The sequence below is a fragment of the Bubalus kerabau genome, chromosome 4 (assembly GCF_029407905.1).
Source record: "Bubalus kerabau isolate K-KA32 ecotype Philippines breed swamp buffalo chromosome 4, PCC_UOA_SB_1v2, whole genome shotgun sequence".
NCBI lineage: Eukaryota > Metazoa > Chordata > Mammalia > Artiodactyla > Bovidae > Bubalus > Bubalus kerabau.
The window spans coordinates 44,386,718-44,394,905 of record NC_073627.1 but is presented as its reverse complement, the minus strand read 5'-3'; positions in this window follow the sequence as shown (position 1 = coordinate 44,394,905).

Here is an 8,188-nt window from a genome sequence, read left to right as displayed (position 1 = left end):
AAAGTGGCCTGAGGGGTGACGGGGCGGCTATGGTGGGTGCCCTGGCAGAGCACAGGGCAGGCTTCCCCAGGTGCGTAGAAATCACCTTCCACAGCAGGCGGGAGGGCAGAGACGGGAAGCAGGCGGCACCTGTCGGCCTAATCACCATCATTAGCTGGGCAATAAAGTAGCACAGAGGGACGGAGCCAGCCTTTGAAGGAAGGGCCTGTCAACCCAGGTTGGGTTTGAGCAGGTGGCCTAGCAGCTCAGCCGCTCCTGGGCACACACACTCTGGGCTGCAAGAAGATGGGGCTTTGCAGAGACGGGGGTCTATGCCCTCCCAGCCTGGGCCCCACCCTCTCCCCCATGGCTTCCAGGAAGGCAGCAAGGGGCTTTGGGTGTCTCCTGCCAGCTGCACTTGTGCAGTGCTGGGACTCAAGAACATCTATCGTAGTGAGTTCCCCATTGCTGGGGAGATCAATGAAGCCCCAACAACTTGAGGACAGTCTGCCTGACATGCCGTGCCCCCAGTTCCTAGCAACAGTCTGGTGACTGTTGTATGAATGATAAACATATTAGAAGAATGCGAGTGTTTCTTGCTTCTGGAGAGAAGTCTGACCTCAAATCCCCTTTCCAGGCTGCTGTGTGTGGAGTGCTGTGTAATCTTGAGCCAATGTCACCTTTTAGGCTCATCAGATAGACCCAGTTTTCCCCTGCCCCTGTCCCCTAGGGCCCTGGGAATGTCCCTGGTAACGTCCCCCCTCTTCTTGCTGGCCAACCCCAGCCCCAGAGGCAACTGTAGCAGCAAGAAGGCCTAGCAAAGAGCTACCAAGCCAAGTGTTTTTTGTTTTTTTTTTAATGGGTTTTAAAAAATATTTGTTTATTTGGCTACGTTGGGTCTCAGTTATGGCACGCAGGATCTTTCTTGTGGCACGCTAGATCTTTCATTGCGGTACCCAGGCTTAGTTGCCCCACAGCATATCAGATCTTAGTTCCCTGACCAGGGATTGAACTCACCCCCTGCGTTGGAAGCCAGATTCTTAAACACTGGACCACCAGGGAAGTCCCAAGCCATGTGTTTTAAGAAGAACCTGGCAGGGTAGAAAATGGGTGCTTGTTAGGAGGCTGGAGAAGGTGGGAGAAAGGGATATTAATCCCCCTGCTGGTTTCACCTTGCTTTGGTCTTTAGGCCAAGGGAAACTCTAGGGGTTAGAGTCCTCAATCCCAGCCTAGGCCCCTCGGGGGCTCAAACTGTGACTTTCCTATCTCCCCAAAGTCTCAGAAGGGAGGCTGCTTCCTGAAATTGGAGGGGTGAGCTGCACAGGAGAGTGGACTGTGCACCCGGGGGTGAAGGCTTAGAGGTGGAGTAGAACTGGGATGGGTGAGGTTCTGGTGGGTGCCAGCCTGGAGAGGGTGCCCCCTACAGCCTCCACCCAGTTTGGACCCCATTAGTCATGATTATGGAGAAGGAAATGGCAACCCACTCCAGTGTTCTTGCCTGGAGAATCCCAGGGACGGGGGAGGCTGATGGGCTGCCGTCTATGGGGCCTCACAGAGTCGGACACGATTGAAGTGACTTAACCTAACCTTAGTCATGATTAGCAGAACCAAGAGGTTTTACTAGGGGCTGGAAAAGGGTGAGCTTCCACCTCAGGGAAAGGAGGCGGGGGGCACAAAACTGGGGGCAGATTGGGAGGGTTGTGACAGAGATTCAGGACAGCTGCTCTTGGGCTGCCTTGGTAGCTCAGTTGATAAAGAATCCACCTGCCAATGCAGGAGATGCAGGTAAGGTCCCTGATCCCGAGAGGATCCCATATGCCCCAGAGAAACTAAGCCTGAGCGCCACAACTACTGAGCCTGTGCTCCAGAGCCCAGGAGCTACATCTACTGGGCACACATGCTGTACCTACTGAAGCCCTAGAGCCTGTGGTTAGCAATAAGAGAAGCCACCACAATGAGAAGCCTGCACACCACAACTAGAGAGCAGCCTCCACTCGCTGCAACTACAGAAAAGCCTGTGTAGCAACAAAGACCCAGCATGGCCAAAAATAAAAATAAATAAATATAATTTTAAAAATGAATAGAAGTTTTATTTTAAAATAACTGCTCTTTTGTTTAAATATTGCTTTATTGATTTATTTGGCTGTGCTATGTCTTAGTTGCAGCATGTGAACTCAGTTTTACCACGTGAACTGTTTCACCACTTGGGTTCTAGTTCCCTGACCAGGGATCGATCCCAGGCCCCCTGCACTGGGAGCTTGGAGTCTTAGCCACTGGACCAGGGAAGTCCCCAAAAGAGCTGCTCTTAATGGTGGGGAGACCCACAGAACCACAGATTCCTGGGTCACACAGAGAACTACAGAGAGACACGTGAACAGACACCTGCGTACATAGTCACGCATTCACGGGCACTCACAGCTCTTCAGACACCCAGAGTCATTCACGGACACACACATGTGCGTACACAGTCACAGACATTTGCACACGCACTCACTCAGACATCCATGGAAACACGGATGCCCAAATGCACAGTGTCCAACCTGAGTGTTCCCAGAAGTACAGAGGCACTCACGCACACGGAGACACAGAGTCAGACACAGACAGGCCCAGCCTCACGTTGTCGCTCCAGACTTAATGCACACTCACAGCGGCACGTGTGAGCCTGGGAACAGAAGCGTATAGACTTGCACACTCACAGTCACACACAGGCACACGTGTACTTACATAGACACAGATACCAGTGAACATGCACACACACACCGGCATCACCCCTCCCCACCTCCATGACGATGCCTCCTACAGCAGGAGGGATTAAGGTGAGACGACCGGAGAAGCCTGCCCTCCCCACCCAATAGGACTCTCTACATCCCTCACTACTGGTCCTCCCCACCAAGCTCTCAGCCTGGAAACTCCCTGGATTTCCCAGAGGGTCAGCCAACCAGAACCGGCTCAGACCTCCCAACCCAGCGGCCCTGTCACACTCTCTCCACGGCCCTGGCCAGCGCTCCTCTGATCCTCCACGGCCTAGAAGCTGCCCTCTCTCTCCCAGGAAGCCCGTTCTAACTCCAGACCTCTCCAGCCCTTCCTGGACATGGAGTTCTTGGACCTCAGGGTCTCACGACAGCCGGGCTTGGGCATTCCTCGCAAGTGTTCTCAGGTTCTTCTATGCCTGTGGACTGAGACTTGGAACACCTGGGAAGTGGCAGGTTCAGTCTTGGGAACTCACTTTGGGAAGACAAGTTTAACTCACATGAACGCAAGCAGACAGGGAATTCCTTGGCAGTCCAGAGATTAGGACTCTGTGAGTCCACTGCCAAGAGCCTGGGTTCGATCCCTGGTCAGAGAACTGAGATCCCACATGCCTCAAGGTATGACCAAAAATAAATAAATGAATAATTAAAAAAAAAATTTTTTTTAAAGCTCACATTCTCTTCAAAATTAAAAACCCAAGTAGACAGAAGATGGCCAGTGTTGAGATGGGGTGCAAGGAAGGGGGCCCCTCTTCTATCACACTGGGACTCCCAATAGTGGAAATATAGCTCCTCCTTCTCCCCTGTAACACCAGACTGCCACATGGCAGACAGTGGCCAGAGAGATTTCCCTCCCTGAGACAGTCAGGCTCAGAGTGGCCCAGCCCCAGGCATAGCTCAGCAGTAGACAGTGAACCAGTTCTAACCTCTAGTCTCCCGAGACACACAGTTCCTCTGGCCCCTGTCCGTTTAAACACCCAGCTACCACAGCCCATCCAGGCCAGAGCCCAGCTCAGCTCTATCTGCAGGGCCTGAAATGAAGATGTTGGAGTGTGTGGGCCAAACCTCCAGATGGAAGCAGCTTCCAAGGGGGGAAGAGTTGACCCTGTAATAGCTAGATTTGAGAATAGGCACCAGGACAGAATTCTGGGTCTAGGGGAGAACTCTGAGGGCCTCCTGTGATGAGAAAAGGAGAGGATGAGTCTGTCCGGAGGCCGAGAAGGAGAAGAATGACCTCGCAAATCCCCTTTCAGTCCAAGTTTTCTGGAATTCCAGAGGCTTCTGGTTCAACTCCCAGATTGCATGGGATGAGGAAGTAGTGCTTCCCAAAGAAAAGAGGGAGCCAGGGCCCCCGCCCATTCCTGGGGCACAGGTGGATGCTGTCTCAGAAAGGGAGGAATTTCATCTCACCCATCACAGTCTCACTGTGGGAAGGTGAAAACCAGTCTCTCCTGCCATCCCACCAGAGGCTCCCTGGGACCCTTGGCCCCTAAATTCACTTGCCTTTCCCTGATTATTAATGATGTTGAAAATTTTTCATGTGTTTGTTAGCCATTTGTATTTTATCTGTGAATTGCTTATTCATGTCCTTTATCCACTTTCCTGTGAGACTGTCTTTCTTATTTATTTATGTATTATGGATATTAACCATTTGTTATATATATTACACCACTTTCTTCTAGGCTGTTTTTTGTCTTTCAACTTTGTTTATGGAATATTTTGCTCTAATAAAATATTTAGTTTTTTATGTAATCAACTAACACGTTACTTTATGTTTTCTGGATTTGATGTCATGCTTTAAAAATGTATTCTCCATTCCATAATTATAAAAATGTTTCCTAGATTTTTCTATTGATCTGTATGCTTTTCATTTTACATAAGATCATTAATTCATCAGGGACTTCCCTGTGGCTCAGACAGTAAAGAACCTGCCTGCGATGTGGGAGACCCAGGTTCGATCCCTGGGTTGGGAAGATCCCTGGAAAAGAGAATGGCAACCCACTCCAGTATTCTTGCCTGGAGAATCTCCATGGGCAGAGGAACCTGGCAGGCTACAGTCAATGGGGTCACAAAGAGTCAGACATGACAAAGCAACTAAGCACAATCATTAATTCATCTGGATTTTTTTATGTGTAGCATGAAGTAAGATTTAACTTTATTTCTTTCAAGTGGAAAACTCCCATGTTCCCAAGTATCCCAAGCTCACTTATTGGATTTTCATACTTTACTACTGCTTTAAAACTCTTATTATCATATACCAAATTCTTACAAATGCCTAAGTTTATTCTGGACTCTGTTATCTTCCATTAATTTTTTTGTTAATTTGTACCAAGATCACACTGTTTTAATTGCAGAAGCATTATTGAACATCTTGAAATCTAGCAAGACAAGTTCCCTCTATTAGTCTTCTTTTTCAAAAACTTCTAAGCTATTTAGTTCAGTTCAGTTGCTCAGTCGTGTCCGACTCTTTGCGACCCCATGAATTGCAGCACGCCAGGCCTCCCTGTCCATCACCAACTCCCAGAATTCACCCAAACTCATGTCCATCGAGTTGGTGATGCCATCCAGCCATCTCATCCTCTGTCGTCGCCTTCTCCTCCTGTCCCCAATCCCTCCCAGCATCAGAGTCTTTTCCAATGAGTCAACTCTTCGCACGAGGTGGCCAAAGTACTGGAGTTTCAGCTTTAGCATCAGTCCTTCCAATGAACACCCAGGACTGATCTCCTTAAGCTATTACCATGTGTTTATTCTTTCCCAAACTTTTAAATCAACTTGGGAATTCCCTGGCAGTCCAATGGTTGGGATACGGCACTATCACTTCCAGGACCCAGGTTCAATCCCTGTCTGGGGACCTAAGATCCCACAGACCCACAAAACGAACCAAAAAACAGCTTGTCAAGTTTGAGGGAGTGGGGAATTAGACTTTTGATTTAAATTACATGTAGTTTATACATTATTTAGAACAGAATGGACATCATAGTTTATACATTATTTAGAACAGAATGGACATCTTTACAATATTATATTGAACTTTCCAATTCAGGAACATGATATGGCTTTATATTTATTCAGAATTTATGTCTATCAGTTAAGTTCTATTGTTTCTTCATGTAGATTTTTATACTTTTTTTTATTAAGTGTATTCCTGGGTATTTGGTAATGTCACTATTGTGAATTGGATCTTTTGTCTTCTTATACTTTACAAGGATAGTATGGTTATTTTAGTTGTATAGAAATGGCTTAGATTTTTCTATATATATGCTTAACATTTATTCTGCTGCCTTGCTAAATTCTCTCACTAGTTCCAATAGTTTTTTAGGTAATTCTCTTGACTTTCCTAGGTAAACAATCGCACCATTTGTAATTCTTGAAGATTTTGCCTCTTTCCTTCTAATATTTATGTCCCCCCTCCTTTTTTTTTTTGACTGTACCATGTGGCATGTGGGACTCTAGTTCCCCAACCAGAGATCGAACCTGCACCCTTTGCACTAAAAGTATAGAATCTTAACCACTGGACCACCAGGGAGGTCCCCCTTGTTTCTTTTTCTTATCTTATTGCACTGGTTAGGGCCTTCAGAATAATGTTGATTTGATAGCAATGATAGCAGCCTCTAATTTACAACTTTTACTCTGAGCTCTCTGAGCCCAGCATATCCATAAGGAAATACCTGTGAGTCTAGAAAACAATTAGCCCTGTAGACATCAGATAGGAGCAATAAACAAACACATGAGAAGGTCCTGACAGCTGCCCTTTCACTGTGAAACTTCACTGGTTATCAGGTTAAGGGAGCAGAGCTTTTATTGCTAATTGGAGTCCCAGAGAAAGGTGAATTGAGTCAGGGCTCTAGTTCTAGCCCCAGAACATAATTTCTGTACCCAAGTGGGCAAGCCAGCACATCCTCATTTCCTACCAGCACCACTGGGCTGGATAAATAGAAAGGGGGCACGTGTCTACTGAGCATCTGCTGTATACCAGGGATTGTGTTAGGAACTTTAAACATAATCTCTTTATTCCACAACAACTCTTTGGGTGAATCATATCATTCCTTTGTTAATAGATAAGGAAACTGAGGCTCAGAGTGGGAAGTATGGAAGATGACACAGCTAACCTCATTCACAAGAGTTCATCATTGTTGGCCTCAGCACCCCTTTTTTGAGACGGATATTCCCTGCCATTCCCTGTCTAGGTCTAGACTTCCTAGACCAAGAAGTCTCCAAATGTTTTAGTCTACTCCACGCTGATACCAGATGAACACCGGAACCCCCCAACCAAGGTTGGCGTTACTTCCTTCTGTGGAATGAGATAGAGTATGGAGGGAAGAGCTGACCTGTTTACACTCTCAGGTCAGAAGCCAAACCCCAGGCTTTGCTGGGCATTCCACATCTACAAACCTGGAGCCTAGAGTTCTAGGAAGAGATACAAGCGGGCTTAGAGGCCAGAACAAGGGGGTTGGGGAAGGTGGGAAAGAATGGTCAGGGACAGGAGACAGGGGTGGGGGAAAGAAGATGAAAAAGGAGCAGTGAGTAGGAGGTGGGGACAGGGTCTGGGCAGGGAGCCAGGGAGAGGCCCCAGGCCTGAGTCCAGGCAAGAGCACTGGGGGACAAATTTCCAGGCCTCTCCTCCTCCAGGGTGGACTCTGAGGGGCCAGAACCAGAGCCACAACCACATAAATATCTGTTTCCATCATCCAGGCCATAAAGAGTGGCCATGGGATCATGACACAGAACAGGGGCCCCCATCTCCACCTGCTCAGACACACAGATACATACACAAGGCAGGATTGCTGACCCAGACCAGAGATGTGTGCACAGACACAAGGGTGTAATCATACAGATGACACACGAGAGGACACAGGCTTGGATACAGGGACACAGATCCACACACGGATGTGGGGAAAGACGTAGACGCAGATGCACACCAACCTGGGAGACAAACGTGCAAACACACGGAGACACTCACATGCCCACAAACACACAGAGGAAGTCAAGGACACAGGTACACGTGGGTGCACACACCCCCACACACAGGAGACACCCTGAAGGTGTCAGAGGGACTGTAGAGAGACAGGCAGAGGGGCCAGACCTCACGAACAGATAGTCCCCAGCAAACCTATGCTTATGCCTGGCCCTTGGAGGGTCATGACTATAGCCTGTCCATGGCAGTCCTGAGAACCCCAAGCCACCACTCAGAACTGCCCCCCAGACCCCCCTCACTGGCTCCGTGAACATACACGCGGTGGCCCAGCTCTCCTGACACACGTGTACATGTCCCAACAGGCCTGTGCCCCACCCATGGGGGCTGACATCCCTATGCTGGGGTGCAGGTAGGGGCCACGGGGCAGTCCCCTCCCTCACAAGCCACAGGCTGTGCCTGCTGGCAGAGACAGGGGGCCCAGGCTGGTCCAGGAGGTGGGAGGGGTTTGGGGGGGCCAGGGCGTGGCTGGGGCGGGCTCAGGAGC